At 45.8% G+C, this 16,885-nt stretch overlaps 1 protein-coding gene across 3 annotated transcripts in view; it reads left to right on the top strand.

The window, feature by feature from the left end:
- GRAP2 (GRB2 related adaptor protein 2) overlaps positions 1 to 16,885 on the top strand; it is a 1,312,439-nt gene that overhangs the window by 139,434 nt on the left and 1,156,120 nt on the right. For 2 of the 3 annotated variants that reach the window (XM_073592659.1, XM_073592656.1), the window contains exon 2: positions 4,870 to 5,001. The exons of the other annotated variant lie outside the window; for it this stretch is intronic. The gene's annotated coding sequence lies outside the window, so the exon portion shown is untranslated. The remainder of the gene's footprint in view (positions 1 to 4,869; positions 5,002 to 16,885) is intronic. 3 annotated transcript variants of the gene reach the window in all.

Raw genomic sequence — 16,885 nt, 5'->3', positions numbered from 1 at the left:
CCTTAACATCTGGATTTGATCTGATTGCCACAGCCAGTGACTCAATTACTATTGCGAATAGGAGAGGGGAGAGTGGGCAGCCCTGTCTGGTCCCCCTGCCAATAGGAAACTGTTCTGAGTACCTCCCCATAAGACGAACCTGAGCAGTTGGAGTCGAGTAAAGGGATTTGATGTAGTTCAGAAAAAAGGGGCCAAATCCCCACCTTTGCAATATATCAGACAAGTATTCCCAATCAACAGAGTCAAAAGCTTTATGTAAATCTATGGAGAGGAGAAAGCCCTGCTGTTTAGAGCCCCCATCCCAGCCAGACCCCAGCAGGGAGATGACATCTATGGTTCTACGTATTTGATCTGCTCCCTGTCTGCCAGGGATGAAGCCCACCTGATCATTATGAATATATTTAGAAATAAAGCACGCCAGCCTGTTAGCTAAAATTTTAGTCAGAATTTTGATATCATTATTTATGAGTGAAATAGGCCTGTAGTTACCAAGCTCGGTTGAATCTTTCCCCGACTTCGGGATAACCGAGATAAATGCAGAATTAAGATCAGGTCCCAGGGGGGCTCCATCCCTGAGGGAGTTGAAAAATCTAGTTAGGTGTGGTGCTAGATTAGGGGCAAATTTTTTATAATTATCCGGTGGAAAGGCCATCTGGACCCGGGGCTGAACCAGTTTTAAGAGAACTGATCGTATCCAACACCTCCACTGAAATCAAATCCTCCAATATGTCCCTATGTTCTTTAGACAAGGAAGGAAGAGGCAAATCTTTGAGGAAACGGTCCCGTTGTGGTTGTGAAGGGAACTCAGAGTGTTTATAAAGGGTTAGCATAAAATTGAGAGAAAGCTTCCATCATTTTTGGGGGATTTTGAGTCAAGTCTCCAGATAGTGTCTTGATCTTGGGGAACGCTAAAGAGCGTTGTTTGGGGTTGAGTTTGGCTGCAAGTCTGGAACCAATCCGGTCTGTTTGATAATAAAACTTTGCCCCCGTCCATCTTAAGTGCTTCTCAGCAGCTGAGGTCAGAGCTAGGTTAAGAGTGGTCCTAGATTTGTCAAGGGTCTCTAGAGAGTTGGAGGTGGGTAGCCTCTTGTGGGCCCTGGCAGCTGCTCTGTATTCTGAGGTGAGTTTGATAATGTCTGCTTTGTGGGCCGCTCTAAGATGTGATGATAAGCTAATGTGTCCCCTAATAACCGATTTGTGGGCTGCCCAAATGGTAGAGGGGGATACATCCGCCGTTTGGTTAGTTTGGAAGTAATCTTTTATGGCCTTAGCTATATCCAGACAGTTTAGAGGATCACTGAGGAGGGACTCCTGTAATCTCCAGCAGGGAGGGCCCTTAGAGGGACCTACTTTCTGGGCCAAAACCAGGACCATGGCGTGGTCTGACAGCGGGGAATCAACAGTCTTAGAGCTAAGGACAAGTGGGATGGTGCGCGCACGGGTAAAGATGTGGTCTATCCTGGCGAAAGAGTTGTGGGGAGCCGAAAAGTGAGTATAATCTTTTTTATGTGGATTAGTTTCCCTCCAGATATCGACCAGACCTTCATCAAATAGGAGAGCTGCTATTCTGGTGCTCTGTTTAGATGGGCGTTTAGGTTTAGATGCCCCGTTAGCAAGTCTATCAAGTGCGGAGTCAAAGGCAATGTTCGAGTCCCTGCCTATAAATACAGTACCTTTGAGGTGCGCTTGTTGTTTTTTTAGCAGCAGGTCAAAGAACTTTCTTTGTCCTCTATTTGGTGCGTAATAAGACACGAACGTATAGAGTTCGCCATCGATGTAGCCCGATACTAATAAGAAGCGCCCTTGGGGGTCGACTATCTTCTCTGGCTGTGAAACATTCAGATGCTAGGCGAAGCAAATTGCCACCCCCTTGGTTTTGTTTTCCGCTGAGGCCAGGAAGAATTGGGGATAGTGCTGGTGAAGAAAGGACGGCTTGTAACTTACTGGGAAATGCGTCTCTTGTAGTAACAGGACATCAGTATGCATAGTGTGATAGGACTGAAAGATCTTTCTACGTTTAATTGGGGAATTTAAGCCCTGTGTGTTGTGTGATATAATTCTAAGAGGAAGTTTCGGATCCTTAAAGCTAGCCATAGTCCAGAGGGGAGGAAGCTATCACTCCACAACACCGCTTACCTTCTCCTGATGAGCGTAAATCGAACCGAAGCCTTGTTGGAGAAGCATGACAACCACTGGAGCCTGGGATGAGGAGCCAGAGAAGTCCCTCTATTCCGGAAGAACCCATACTGGAGAGCATAAGGAGAGAAAGGGAGGGGGAAGGAAGAGCAAAGAGAGGAAAAAGGAAAAATGCAATTAAAGATTTGCAGTGAGTGAAGAATAACAACGAAATATTCAACATATCAGCTAAGTGTACTGAGGAAGTTGGGAACACCAACCCCACCCAGCCCAAAGAGTAGGAAGGACTGTCGTTCCTACCCTTGCGGCCACTGAGGCCTGTGCCTCCCCCAAACAGGGAGGACAATGTAGATCCCAGGGGAACCAAGGTACTGCTGGGGTCTGGAAACAGCGCACTGGGACCTCTTTGGCCCCAGTTCCTTGTTAAAGCTAACCGAAGACCACAGTCGGGTCTATAATAAACCAATGACAGAGCGTATAGTGAAAGTAAGAACTCTATGTCAAATAACCATTAGTACCTTAAGTTACAGAGATAACCTTCAATCAGAAGTATAAACTTGCCCCCTTTTATATAAAATAGAAGGCTGAGCCCATCATAACTTGGGAGAGGATGGGAGGCCTTGGAACAGGACCAGTCCCCCCAGGGAACCCCAAGGGCAAAACAACTCCCTCAGGGGACCCCCTGACAAACCCCCCCCGCCCCTCCCGGACCTATTGAAAAAGAAACTGAGTAACCAAAACCATTCCCTGTATGGTTAACTATCAATGGAACCTCATGGTGAACAAAAGAAAAATAAAAAGGGCCCAAAAAAGGGGGGCCAAAACCCAGCCATGAGATGTCCCGTGACCATTGGAACAAAAAGGAGCAAAAACGTTCTTCAATGGGTCCAAAAACAGGCGTCAGTCACCCTAGGGAATCTTTGATCCAAAAAAAAGAAGGATAAAGAGTCACGTGGGGAAGTTTTCTTTTGACCTCTTGGTGCTTTGAGCCAGGATGGTTGGAGAGGACTTGCTGGAGGGGGTCTTTTAGCGGAAGAAGAGTTACCCCTGCTTGATTGTGTCGCAGTAGGATCTTGCGGGATGGGGCCCAGCTGGAGAAGAAGCCTTTCGCTGTCCGCAAAGGAGGAGAAGCTGCAATTTCTGCTCTTATACATGAAGTTAACCCGCAATGGGAAAGACCATCTGTAAGGAATCTCTTTCTCTTGTAGGAGCTGCAGTAAAGGTTTTAGGGCCCTCCTCTTCTGTACCGTGTAGGGGGAGAGATCTGCAAAGATCTGAATTTTGTGGCCAAGAACCGTTAAGTCATTCAGATTTCTAGCTTTCCTCATGACTTCCTCCTCGACAGAGTAGTAGTGGGGCTTTACTATTATGTCCCTTGGCAGTCCATCTTTACGGGTAGGTTGCAGAGCTCTGTGGGCCCTATCGAGCTCCAGACGGTGCTCCGGAATCTCAGGGACTAGATCATTAATGAGGGCTTTGATGACAGAATGAACCTCTTTTTCAGCTTCCGGGACCCCCCTTACTCTGAAGTTATATCGTCTTGATCTGTTCTCCAAATCATCGATCTTTGCGAAAGCTGTCTCAAGTTGATCCTGCATGTCTTGCAGCCGTGCAGTATTCTGATTGATCCTAGCCCCAGGTTGATCTGCTTTTTTCTCCATATTGTCTAGTCTGAGCCCAAACTGCTGCATGTCAGCATGTATGGAGGAAGTAACATGTGCTGCATTTTGTGCTAGGCTTTTGGAAAGAAGCTGAGCAAAGGCCTCCATCATGGAGGGAAAGTCAGTGGGGATGGGTGAGGCTTCCTGTGCCTCTCTGACAGACAGCAAAAGGCCTGTATGTGGATCCAGCATGGGAGTGGATGGAAGGCCTGCTTGCAGACTGAAAAGGAGGGATTCAGTGGATGCAGGTGAATGAGCCTGTGGTAGTGGGGAACCGCCCATACCTGGCGATTTGCGGTGGGTCACAGTCCTGGTCAGCGATAGACTCCTCTGCTGCTGCGGCCACGCTGTGTCTCGGAGGAGCGGTGGCCATCTTGGCATAGCTGAGCGGCGCGGCCGTCATCTGGCTCGATAAGCTTCGTTTGGCCGTACCCGTCAGCATCGATCGATTCCTGGGGGCGTTGTGCACCCGGGGGTGCCGTTATTTGGTTGCGGTTATTGCTCTGTCAGCGCTGGAGGAACGAACGGGGCCGGAGTGGAGCGGAGCTTCAGAGGCTAGCGGCCATCTTGGAAGCTACCGCCTAAAATGGCAACTTTAATGTTCATGGGCACATTATTCGTTCATATCAAACATTTTTCTTTCGGCCTATAAAACACCATTGTTTTTGCCATATGCATTGGACCACATTTTTTAGGGTCTACTTGTATGAAACTAATTTGGTTGTGTAGATGGGTTTGTTACTAGAATGAAATGCCAACTAGATTCTGAGTAAGGAGAGGACACTCAGCAGCTGTTTACACATCTGGACGCTGGAGCACTAGTGTGGGACACAAGAACACCCTTTTTATTAGGGGGGCCCACACAGGTGCTCCAGTGTATACTACAGGGGTGTCTCCATCTGTCAAGCTTGTAGAAAACAGGTAAGTATTCAAGCTTGACAAAGGACACTAAAAATTCTACATCTTGGAACTCCAAAATAGACAATTGTATCCCACTTCCAAGCAATGTTGCATATTTCTAGTTCTGCCATCAAATATCTGTGTGCTAAGTATACCTTTTTTTTTCACATAGGGGATAAAAGACTCGGAGGACACCCCTCATCCGAGGAGACCAGAGACCCCCCACCTCTTGAAGAAGGAGAAATACCCCCAACACAAGAAGAGCAGGAGGAGGAAGACGTGGTGGAACTAGTCACCACAACAGGTGAGTGTCTGCGACCACAGGCTCATGTAAGAGATGGATGCCGGCATATTTATAATACCTGTTTTCTTTTTGGTTTCTCTCTTTTTAGGTGATCGTGATCATGGGGTGTAATGTTGCCTTGGAAAATATCACCAAAACATCAATGATGTTATTTATAAAAATAAAAACATCATTGATGTTTTGGGGAGAGTTTAAAACCCCCCGAAAGCCCTTTCTTTTATGGTGTACTACAATTTTAAATTTTTTTCACAAATTGTCGAAAAGCCAAATTTGGAGGATGCACACAGTGTGCCAACATGTGCTATCTGCCATCACGGGAGATCAATGGATGCGTTTTGGGGGTGCAACCCCTTCCTCAATAATAAAGTAGCTGTGAGGAAGGGGTTGCACCCCCAAAACACGTCCCTTGATCCCCGTGATGGCAGCTAGCACATGTTGACATTCGGCTATTTGAGTGCATCTTCCAAATTTGGCTTTTCCGGGGGTGACTTCACCCCATCTGAACGCAATATCAAACACAGTTCCTAAATACTCATGTCTGATATTGCCTTCAAGTTCTACAAAATGTGAACTTTGTAAGTTCAAGATTTGTGTCTTTCTTGTTGGTTTGAAACATGACTGTTTATCTTAAACATTTGTACTTTTTCTAATGCCACCCCAAAAATTGTTATACAACAAACATGTTGGTTTGTTTTAAAAACCTTTTCTAAATGCACATGTGATTGTGCTGGTATTAAAAAGATTGTTAATCAAGAATGTGTGGATAATTGTCTAAACGCTACAACACTTTTGTGGTGCTCCAATTGCTGCTTTATGTGACAATGGGGGTTATTTAATAAGGGAAAATCCACTTTGAACTACAAGTGCAGTTTCAGTGCAGTTTCAAGTGCACTTGTAGTGCAAAGTGTCTTTGCCTTTAGTAAATAACAACCAACGATGCTTTGTAAGGTTACACAATCACGCCATTTTCAGGACTCACATTTCTGTCAGGGTCAGCTAAAACAAACACAAGCAGTAAATGTCAACAAAGATTTGCTTAATTTGTTTTTTTATTTGATAAAGGTTTCACACATTGTCTGGCATATTGATGGCCCCCCTACCCGCAAAGAACTCAAGGTATCTTAGCCGGACATCATGGGCACGCAGGGAGGGCAAGCCAGCACGGCCACTTTCAAGCGCCGTCAGGGTTGTTTCATTTATCATTCCGGCCTCAGGCCCAACTGAGCCAGCATAGTTGGCAGAATGTTGATGTAAAAAGTTATGTAGAACACAGCACGCCAGGGTAATATGATTCAGTTTATACTCCGCCATATGTATGGGTGTCAGAAATAGGCGGAACTGGCTGGCCATGATTCCAAATGTGTTCTCCACCACTCTTCTGGCTGTGGCTAGCCGGTAATTAAAAACCCTCTGGTCCGGGGTGTGGGTGCTCATCGGGAATGGCCGCATAAGATGGTCCCCCAGTGCAAATGCTTCATCCGCAACGAAGACAAATGGGAGTCCTTCCACATTCTCTTCTGGAGGTGGCAAGTCCAAGCTGCCATTCTGGAGAAGCCTGTAAAACTCCGTCTGGGCGATGATTCCACCATCGGACATCCGGGCCATTCTTCCCCACGTCCACATACAGGAACTCGTGATTAGCCGACACCACCGCCAACATCACAATACTATTGAACCCCTTATAATTATAATAGTACGACCCCGAGTTGGGTGGTGGGACGAGGTGGACGTGTTTCCCATCAATTGCCCCTCCGCAGTTAGGAAAGTCCCACCGCTGGGCAAAGTGGGAGGCCACAGTCTGCCATTCCTGTGGCGTGGAAGGAAACTGTTGATGAAAACAAAAAAAATTAGTCTTTTTGCACATAAACATGGAAAGCAGATTAGACACAAACATTCTTGGCCAACATCAAGATAACATTTATTAATGGGAATTTTTAAAGACCAATGTATAAGGTACACCTATCATACCCCCCCGTCATGGGCCATTTCTAACATTATGGGGGGGGGCTCTTGGACAGGTAACCCTCTCCACTTCATTGAGAGATGAATGCCTAAATAATGGGTATTACTTGGAACAGCCCCTCCTTTGTTACACTATTGGCAGCCCACTGGACAGGTAAGAAGTGTCATAATACAAAGATATAAATACACATTGTACACATTTGAGCACATTTGGACATTCTGCTATTACCTAGCAAGATAATAATAGTATGAAAAAACTTTAAACAGTACCATTTGAAAGTATACAGGCAGGCCCTTGCACTACATGCTATGGGGAATTCATCCATACATCTGACCACAAAAGAGGTGGGTATAGTGTGTTTGGATTTGGCAAAGTCAGCAGATAGATGATTGAGGAAAGATAGAGAATTGGTATCAGCTAACTTAGCAGTTGGGGGGAGGGAGGGTTCCAAATGATTTGGGGACCCCAAAAAAAAGCCTCTGGCACTCTGCCCTGAATTTAAAGCGCAAATCACATTTAAAAACATTTTAGGGGGTGTTTGGGGTAAAGCACTACTATGGAGCTGATAAAATACATTGTTAAGTGACTACATGAGGTGAATATAGGGCCAGGAGAGCATGCTGGGGAGGTAAGTGAAGGCAAATATATGTATGAAGGACAAAAAATAATTACATAACAATCCAGCATGCATGAGAACAAAGGGGACATTCACAGCATATTACAATCATGGTAATTAGGGAATAAGGAAAGAAAGACAATATATTATCAAACATTAAATACAATAAAATGTGATATTAAAGGATAAAAATCTTTTTTTTTTTTTTTTGAGTTTAAAAGTAATTTTATTGGAGTATTACAACAATACATAAGAAAGAAAATTGAACAGTTTGCTCATCGGGTACATAGAAAATTTCGTATACAAAGAAGACGAGTAGTATTCATAACACTAGACTTATATTCCTTTATATAGTTATATGGTAATGCTCTAAGGTCCCTGCACCCCCCGCCACCAGCACCCCATCCGGGATCTTGCTGTACCGATGGTCTAGAGGCCCAGAAACCCAGAGCACAATTTGAAAAGAGAAAAAACAGAGGAATAAAGTATTCGGATCATTATGAACATTGAGTAACGCAATAATGACAAGAAGATCAAGAATTAATTCATTACCAAAGAAGCAATAGTCTGGGTTGTACTCTCAGGGCAGGTCGAACAGGGGTCGGTCACCGGGACTAGAATACTTTATACAAAAGGACCTGAGGGAACAATGAAGGGAAACCTTCCCCGAGATCAACCCATATAATATTTAAATGAGATCTTATTAATGCCGAGAGCCGGAGAAAAGAAGTATAAAGAAGTACAGTGAAGGGAGAGAAGAGAAGAAAAAAAAAAGGAGAAAAAGGTAAAGTGCGTATAATAGAGGTTTGGGGAGAGGAGGCACACAGAAGACTATCACAAGAGGGTGTCCGAGGACCACCCTGGGAAGGAATCGAGCCTATGTTTTACGATTCAGAGTTATAGGGGGATCCCCACCTGGGTAGCCCAAGGCTCCTAAATGATTTTAAATGTGTCCAAAGTGTCCAGGATGGTATTGGAAATCTTTTCTTGCATCATTATCCAAGAAATTTTTTGTTTAGCTAAACGGAAGGATACTGTTGGAGATTTCCCAGACCGGGTAATAGTCATTTTGGCTCCAAGGAGGATAAACCGAATCAGCGTCTGGTTAGGTTTAGAAGTTTTGGGGATTGGACAATTAAGTAAGGCGATAGTTGGGTCTTGCTTAATCGCAAAACCACAGGTTCTGCGAATAAGGGAGAAAATCTTATTCCAAAACATTCTGATTCTAGGACATTCCCATAAAATATGTAGAAGAGTACCTATGTGGTTGCATCCTCTAAAACAGAGAGGTGATGTTTGAGGATAATATTTGGCAAGATGAGAAGGTACCAAATACCAACGTGTTAAAGTTTTGAGGCTAGCCTCATTCAGGGACGTGTTTAGTATACCTTTAAAAGAACGGGCAAAATTGGAATGCCATAGGTCCAGGTCCCAGCTGAAGTCAAGATCCCGCTCCCAGCTCAACATGTAGGCCATTTACTCCGATGGTTCGGCTAGAGATGAGTATATGATAGAAATACCTCCTCTCGTGTCCACGGCCGAGGAGCACCACTGTTCATAGGGAGTTACTGAGAGTGGGCTTTCGTTGCTCTTCCATAAATGGTTCAGAAAATGTGATATTTGATAGAACCTAAATTTTTCGGAGGGGGGCATATCAAGTTTTGAGGTGCAGTATGGTAAAGTAAGGGGTCCATTAGAGTTAAAGAAATGTCCAATTCTGTATAGGCCCTTGTCTAGCCACCATTTGAAAGCTCGGATATCTAAACCTGGGGGAAACCTGGGGTTACGGAAGATTTGGGCAAGTGGTTGCCAGGTAGAGGTTAGGGGTCTCATCTTGTGTAGGGAATCACATAACTTCATCGAATGGGATAATGTAGGAGCTAGTATAGGGGGGCGCCTTATACGTAGGTTCCAAAGCAAGAAATATTAGGTGTAATTAGGGACAGCTTCTTGTTCCATGTTCAAGCAGTCTGGTTTAGGCCCTTTAAGATAAATTATGGAGAATTGGCTTAACTGCGCTGCCTGATAGTACCACCACAGGTTAGGTAGGCCTAGGCCTCCTTTCATTCTGGGTCTAAAAAGAACATCCTTGGAAAATCTATGTCCCTTTTTGTCCCATATAAAGCGGATGATGGCGGATTGTAAATGTTGAATGTGTGATTTGGGGACTGGAATAGGGAGGGAGCAGAAGAGGTATAATATTCTGGGTAGAAGAGTCATTTTAACTGCGTTCACTTTGCCTAGCCAGGATAGTTTGTAGAGGGACCATTGATTCAGGTCTTCAGTGAGTTTTTTAAACATGGGAGGGTAATTATATTTGAACATTTGGTCAATGCCGGATGTGAGATTAATGCCTAAATAGGGAATGGAGGTGGGGTTCCAGGAAAATGGGAATTGACCTATCAGTCTGTGTACAGTGTCTTGGGGAGTTGATACATTAAGGGCAATTGATTTTGACATATTTACTTTGAGTCTGGAGGCGAGTTCAAAATCGTGGAGAAGTTGGATTATGTTGGGGGTAGAAACTAGGGGGGATGTAATAAGTAAGAGGACATCGTCCGCGAACAAAGCACATTTGTGCGTTGATTGGCCACAGCGGACTCCATGGATATCTGGATGTTGTCTTATCGCGATGGCCAAGGTTTCGATAGCCACTGCGAAAAGAAGTGGGGAGAGGGGACAACCTTGCCTCGTGCCTTTCTTTATAGGGAATTTAGCTGAGAGGTGTACCTGAATTCTGAACTGTGCCTTTGGTTGGTGATAGAGGGATTCTAGTACATTAATGAAGTTAGGGCCAAAGCCCCATTTCCATAGAATTGTAAAAAGGTAGGGTCAGGCAACAGTGTTGAACGCTTTTTGAAGATCAATGGAGAGGTGGAAGCCCTCCTGGGGGGGCCGCAATCCCAACCCGACTTCATGAGGGAGACTGCGTTTACTGCTCTCCGTATCTGGTCCGGTCCCTGCCTCCCCGGGATGGACCCCACCTGGTCTTTATGTATGTAAGAACCTATAAAAGAAGCTAGTCTATTCGATAATATCTTTATCATAATTTTTAAATCATTATTAATTAACGAGATTGGTCTGTAATTGCTCACTTCGCTGGGGTCTTTACCCGGTTTGGGAATGACTGAGATGAAGGCTAGATTGGCATCAGGATCAAGGGGGGATGACTTGCTTAAGGAGTTAAAGAGGCGAGCCAGATACGGAGAGAGCGTGTCTGTAAAGGTTTTGTAATAGAAGGTTGAGAATCCGTCCGGGCCTGGGGCAGAATCTTTTTTGAGGTTTTTTATGACCGCTCGGATCTCGGAGTCTTGAAATGGGGACTCAGATAGAACGATGGGAGTCAGAAATTTTTGGCAGCGGGATATTCTCTAGAAAGGAGTCTAGGTCTCTGTGGGAGATAGGACATCCGTCAGAATACAAATTGGAATAAAAGGATTGAAAGGCATCTAGAATCTTTTCGGGGTGTTGGGTAAGAGAGCCCGACAGGGATTTTATTTTGGGGAGGGCAAAGGTCCTGTGTTTCGGGGTGAGTTTGGCCGCTAACTGGGGGCCAAACTTGTTAGCGCGCAAGTAGTGACTGCCACTGATCCAGTGAAGATGTCTATTTGCATTGGAAGTCAAGGCTGAATTGAGGGTCAATCTAGTGGTGTCAAGTTTAGAGAGAGTGGTGGGATTGGGGTTCCGCTTATGAGATAAACTGAGTTCTTTGAACTCTTTTTCTAGCTTTAAAATGACCGCTTGTCGTTCACGTTTTAATTGGGAGGAAAGTTGGATAAGCTTCCCTCTAATTACCGCTTTGTGTGCGCTCCAAAGGGAGCTAGGAGAGACGTCACCAGTGTCATTGATCAGGAAGTATTCTTTAATATCTTTTTCCAGCATAATACAATGTACAGGATTGGATAGAATTTTTTCATTCAGGCGCCAATGTCGTGAACCTGGGGGCGATAAAGAATTTAAACGTTTTAGTGTCACTAGGGAGTGATCGGACCACGGGACATCTTGTATGGAGGCCTGGGAGGCTGTGTGTATTTCAGAAGTGGGCATGAATATGTGATCAATTCTAGCATAGGTTTTGTGAGGGGCTGAGTAGTGTGTATAATCTCTTGTTGATGGATTTAGTTCCCTCCAGGTATCAATAAGACCTAGAGAGTGGAGGAGTCTGGCAATCCAGAGACTTTGTTTGGGGGGTTTTTTAAGGTGGGGAATCCCATGGTTCGATTTATCTAGAACCTGGTCAAACGTGATGTTGGAATCCCCGCCCATGATCACCCTACCTTCGAAGTGGGGTGAAAGATTTGCAAGTAGGGAGGAGAAAAATTTGGCTTGGCCCCTGTTAGGTGCATAATAGGAGATGAGGGTGTAGAGGTTTCCCTCAATCGAACCTTTGACTAAGATATATCTCCCATCAGTGTCCCTAATTGTTAAAGAGTGTGAGAATGGAGTCTGTTTAGAAAATAGAATAGCAACTCCCTGTTTTTTTTCATTAGCATTTGCAAGGAAGAAAGTGGGATATTTATTGTGGATGAAGGAAGGGGAGTAATTGGAGGGGAAATGAGTTTCCTGGAGAAGAATTATGTCTAAGCCCCTAGAGTTGTAGCTTTGAAAGGCTTTACGCCTTTTCATGGAGGAATTAAGGCCTTGGGTGTTATGTGAGGCAATCTTAAGAGCCCTCTGTAGTGGAGAAGAGTCAGCCATGGTCACGAGAGGAGGAATACGAGCGTGTGTGGTGCGGACCTACCCGGCTCCTTGTTGAATCGAACTTGAGTCTGGGAGGGTGGGCTCGAGACCTCAGCAGGAGAGTCTGGAACATGACGGTCCTCTGTGCACGCTCCTGGGATAAATATAAAGGGAGAGGAAGTGAGAAAAAAAGAAACAAAGAGAAAAAAAAGAGAGAGAGTATATTTAGTGATTTCCACAAACCAAAAACGAACAAAACCAGGCGTAGGCACCTAGGAAAATGTAGGACCGAACTTATGAGCTCAGTCCTAGACCAAGACCCAAAAAAAAAAATATAGGGTCTCGGAAAAACAAAGACAACCTCAGCCGAGGTTGTGTCTGGTGTAACCAGAGGGATAACCCCTCTCGATCACAACAGAGGGAGTGGCAAGCTAACCCGACCTGGCCGCCGGGCCCCCAGCTTTAAGGGCATTATGGAACCTCAAAGCGTGAGAGTTAAAGAGCTTTTGAGAAAAAACAAACATGAGTAACTATAACAGATAACACAACATATAAAAATCCAACAGATCAGAAGACCAAGCTCTAGGCGGATGTCTGCGGGTAAGTGGGAGGGGTGAGGAAAGGAAGGGAAAGGGAAGTGGGAGGGAAGGGGAGAAGGAAGGGGTAAGCTATAATTTCGAGGCTGAGACTAAGGGCCGCCTAGGCACAGGAGATTCGAGCTATCAGGTCAATCCTGAGGAGACAGGGTTCCATTTTCTTAGAGAGGAAATGTCAAAAAATTTGGAGCCTTCACCCATTAGCTTATGGGGAGAGGGCAAGTGAGGAGGAAGAGGAGAAATTGTTCTGCTCTCATGGGTGGAGAGAAGAGTTCAGTTGGTGTGTAACCAGTCACCACACATTTAGAGGAGGAAATCCTGGAAAAAAGGAAACAAGGTCCTTGGAGGGCCCATTGGATTAGGAATCATCTGGGTGGAAGAGAGTCACGATGTCACTTCATTTGCTGCTTATTCCAGATCAGAGTGATGGGGCTTCCTGGGGGGGTCTCTTGGAAGAACTTGGTTTGTTGGGGGGCTCCTGGGGGGAAACTTCCTTGGTGATGAATCTGAGTCGCAAAAGTAAATGTTTACCTTCTTGAAATGATGAGAAACCGTAGGATCTATCCTTGTATTGGAACAGAAGGCGGAATGGGAAGGACCAGCGGTATTTTATGGATCTCTGTGATAAGATTTCCAGGAGAGGTTTTAGGACTCTCCTCTTTTGAATTGTGGTCTTGGAGATGTCCGCAAAAACTTGAATTTTGTTTCCCTGGAAGGAAAGGCTATCCAGATTCCGATATCTTTTCATTATTTCTTCTTTGATCTCGTAGTAGTGGGGTTTAACCACTATATCCCTCGGGAGCCCATCTTGGCGGGGTGGTTGGAGCGCTCTGTGGGCTCTGTCGATCTCAAGTTTGTGGCTTGAAATGTCCGGGATGATTTCTTTCATAAAGAGCTTTACTGTGTCATGGATGTTGGTGACAGCTTCAGGGATGCCTCTGATGCGGAAGTTGTATCTCCGACTTCTGTTCTCTAAATCGTCGATTTTTCCTAGTGCGATTTCGAGTTGGTCTTGCAGCAATTGAATGCAATTAGTATTTTGATTTGTGCATGCTGCTGTGTGATCTACGGTTTGTTTGATCACATCAATGCGAGCCCCCAAGCTTTGTAGGTCAGCTTTAATAGAAGTGGTTATTTGTGTGGCATTCTGAGCCAGGCCTGCAGCAAGCATGTCTGAGAAACAGTTCAGTAGCTGGGTCATGTCCGTCTGGTGGGGGGAAAGCAGAGGAAGAGCCTGCTGGGAGCCTGGGAGGTTAATAGGTGATTGCAGCGGGGGGGAATGGAGCATGTAAGACAATGCTCTGCTAATGAGTGACTCTGTGGAGGCCGGGGAAACAGACTGTGGTGGCTGGGTATTCACGGGGGTCGCCATCAGAGAAGTAGCATGCTGGTCGGTCGTAGGGGGATCAGCTATGGAGTCCCCGTCTCCTGTGTCTCCGCGTGAAGAGGCCGCGGCCGCCATCTTGGAAGCAGTGGGGCGGGCAGGCCGAAGTCGAGTTGCCGGCTGACCTCCGACTTTTGAGGGAATTTCCTCATACAGGCTTGTGCCTGAAGCTATCCGAAGCCTGGGGAGGTTTGGATCGGGGGTTCCTGCTAGCGATTGTGGCTGTTGGGGGCCACGGAAGGCTCGGCCGGATCAGAGCTCCCGGTCAGCACGTCTTCCTGGAAGTCCCGCGCATGCGCACACCCCCAGGATAAAAACCTTACCTTAATATACTCCTTCTGCAGGACCTGGATGATGGCAGAACAGGTCTCTGGGATAATGGTCCCCAGAGCCTGGGGGGAGATGCCTGTAGAGAACTTCAAGTCCTGCAGGCTTCTCCCCGTTGCCAAGTACCGCAGGGTGGCGACAAGCCTCTGCTCCGGAGTGATGGCTTGCCTCATGCAGGTATCCTGCCTGCTGATATAGGGGGTCAGCAAAGCCAACAAACGGTGAAATACGGGGTCCGTCATCCAGAGAAAGTTTCTGAAATCATCAGGATTATTCTCACGGATCTCACGGAGCAAAGGCATATGACAGAACTGGTCACGCTGAAGCAACCAATTCTTGGTCCATGAACTCCTCCCCACCCTGTTCATGGACTGGACTTGTGTCAAGGTCAGGACCCCAACACCAAGCCCCCGCACAGCACAAACTCTACGAGGAGTACGTATACGCAACATGGCTAGAAAACGGTCGGCTGCTCAGAACGAAGTAACAGAACGCACTGAAGAACAGCAGGGCCTGTGAAGAGCGACCTGAAAAACAGTAACAAACGAACAAGAACACAATGACTAATCAAAGTCACGCGTAGCTTGCTGCACGCACTGAAGAGCAGATACAAACCCACAAGCACAAACTGAACAGCAGAAAACGATATGAAAACCACGAGTCTGAAAAAGCGCGAATCGTCTCTCACCAAACTTTTACTAACATGAGATTAGCAAAAGGAGCCCAAAGGGTGCCGCGCTTGATTCTGAACTGGCCTTTTCTAGTCTCGTCGTACGTGGTTTACGTCACCGCGTTCTTGGCGATCGGAAATACCGACAACTTTGTGCAACGGTGTGTACGCAAAACAAGTTTGAGCCAACATCTGTCGGAAAAAATCCTAGGATTTTGTTGTCGGAATGTCCGATCAATGTCCAACCGTGTGTACGGGGCATTAGTGTGGCCTCTCAGAACTCTCACCTTCAGGCTGGTAAATATTGACATTAAAGATGTGATTGCTGATGAGTTCTGTTAGTGAAGCCCGTGAGTCTCTCTCTTGAATTTCTCCATCATTATCTCCTAAAAATGCTCCAATATTGCCACCCCAGTGGCGGGGGAGAAAGGGGGAAAAGAGAAAGAGAGGCCTCCACTAGTGTGATAATGTTTAAACAATAGGGGGATGCTCCCTGTGGCCGGAGCGATACGTACATCAGGAAGACAAGTAAGAGGGCGCTGAGAACGCCAGACTGTCATTTTATTCACTCTGACTTTTTATCTGTCACATATGTGAGAGTCCAATTTTAGACACTTAATAAACATCCCCCTATTGTTTAACCGGTTTCCAACCGGCGCACGCTGACGTGCGTCAGCAGAATGGCACGGCTGGGCAAATGGGCATACCTGTACGTCCATTTGAATCCCCCGCTGTGCCATTGCGTGCGCGGCGGCGGCACGCGCGCTCGCCGGCCGGGAGCTCCGTGAGTCGGGTTGCGGGTCCCGCGGACTCGATCGCCTCGGGCATACCCGCGATCGCCTCATGGAGAGGATGAACGGGGAGATGCTGATGTAAACAGCATCTCCCCGTTCTGCCTAGTGACAAGTGTCACTGATCACAGCTCCCTGTCATCGGGAGCTGTGATCAGAGTAATGACACTGCTAGCCCATCCCCCTACAGTTAGTAATCACTCCACTAGGACACACTTAACCCCTCCCCGCCCCCTAGTGGTTAACCCCTTCTCTGCCAGTGTCATTTACACAGTAATCAGTGCATTTTTAATCGCACTGATCGCTGTATAAATGACAATGGTCCCAAAAATGTGTCCGACATGTCCGCCATAACGTCGCAGTCACAATAAAAATCGCTGATCGCCGCCATTACTAGTAAAAAAAAATTATTAATAAAAATGCCATCAAACTATCCCCTATTTAGTAAACACTATTACTTTTGCGCAAACCAATCAATAAACGCTTATTGTGATTTTTTTTTTACCAAAAATATGTGGAAGAATACGATCGGCCTAAACTGAGGAAAAAAAATGTTTTTTTATATATTTTTGGGGGATATTTATTATAGCAAAATGTAAAAAATAATGCGTTTTTTTCAAAATTGTTGCTCTTATTTTGTTTATAGCACAAGAAATAAAAATCGCAGAGGCGATCAAATACCACCAAAAGAAAGCTCTATTTGTGGGAAAAAAAAAGGACTTCAATTTTGTTTGGGAGCCACGTCGCACGATCGCGCAATTGTCAGTTAAAGCGACGCAGTGCCGAATCACAAAAAACGCTCTGGTCAGGAAGGGGGTAAAATCTTCCGGGGCTGAAGCAGTTAAACATTATCATTG

This window comes from Aquarana catesbeiana, linkage group LG07 (genome assembly GCF_042186555.1).
Source record: "Aquarana catesbeiana isolate 2022-GZ linkage group LG07, ASM4218655v1, whole genome shotgun sequence".
NCBI classification, from domain to species: Eukaryota; Metazoa; Chordata; class Amphibia; order Anura; family Ranidae; genus Aquarana; species Aquarana catesbeiana.
The sequence above is the reverse complement of the archived record's forward strand: the minus strand, read 5'-3'. Positions and strand labels throughout refer to the sequence as shown.